This window comes from Bison bison, unplaced genomic scaffold (genome assembly GCF_000754665.1).
Source record: "Bison bison bison isolate TAMUID 2011002044 unplaced genomic scaffold, Bison_UMD1.0 scf7180017864476, whole genome shotgun sequence".
In the NCBI taxonomy this organism is placed as follows: domain Eukaryota; kingdom Metazoa; phylum Chordata; class Mammalia; order Artiodactyla; family Bovidae; genus Bison; species Bison bison.
Window position 1 is genome coordinate 1,112,625 of NW_011495037.1, and position 525 is coordinate 1,113,149.

Sequence of the window (525 nt, forward strand, 5' to 3'; positions counted from 1 at the left end):
TCTGGAATTCTCTTGCTTTTTCGATGATCCAGCAGATGTTGGCAATTTGATCTCTGGTTCCTCTGCCTTTTCTAAATCCAGCTTGAACATCAGGAAGTTCACAGTTCACATACTGTTGAAGCCTGGCTTGGAGAATTTTGAGCACTACTTTGCTACTGTGTGAGATGAGTGCAATTGTGTGGTAGTTTGAACATTCTTTGGGATTGCCTTTCTTTGGGATTAGAATGAAAACTGACCTTTTCCAGTCCTGTGGCCACTGCTGAGTTTTCCAAATTTGCTGACATATTGAGTGCAGCACTTTCACAGAATCATCTTTTATGATTTGCAATATCTCAACTGGAATTCCATCACCTCCACTAGCTTTGTTTGTAGTGATGCTTCCTAAGGCCCACTTGACTTCACATTCCAGGATGTCTGGCTCTAGGTGAGGTGATCACACCATGGTGATTATCTGGATCATGAAGATCTTTTTTGTACAGTTCTTCTGTGTATTCTTGCCACCTCTTCTTAATATCTTCTGCTTCT